This window comes from Dufourea novaeangliae, unplaced genomic scaffold, assembly GCF_001272555.1.
Source record: "Dufourea novaeangliae isolate 0120121106 unplaced genomic scaffold, ASM127255v1 scaffold115, whole genome shotgun sequence".
In the NCBI taxonomy this organism is placed as follows: Eukaryota; Metazoa; Arthropoda; class Insecta; order Hymenoptera; family Halictidae; genus Dufourea; species Dufourea novaeangliae.
Genome location: NW_015373998.1, coordinates 2,459,524 through 2,459,741, shown reverse-complemented (window position 1 = coordinate 2,459,741; position 218 = coordinate 2,459,524).

Sequence of the window (218 nt, the reverse complement as noted above, 5' to 3'; positions counted from 1 at the left end):
TACACGTGTTCCATTATTTCATGGAACTTGCAAATACGAATGATACCTTTGTGTCTCGCGACACTGGTTCCGGGATTGAAACGAGCTGTCGCGTCTCGTGGTATTGCGCTAACTGCTATAACATGCCTATCAAAGAAGGCACCACTACGTTTTCCCCTCTGTTTTAAACATACCGGTGTGGTTTCTGTTCTTTCTACTCTATATTCGAATCTACGGTT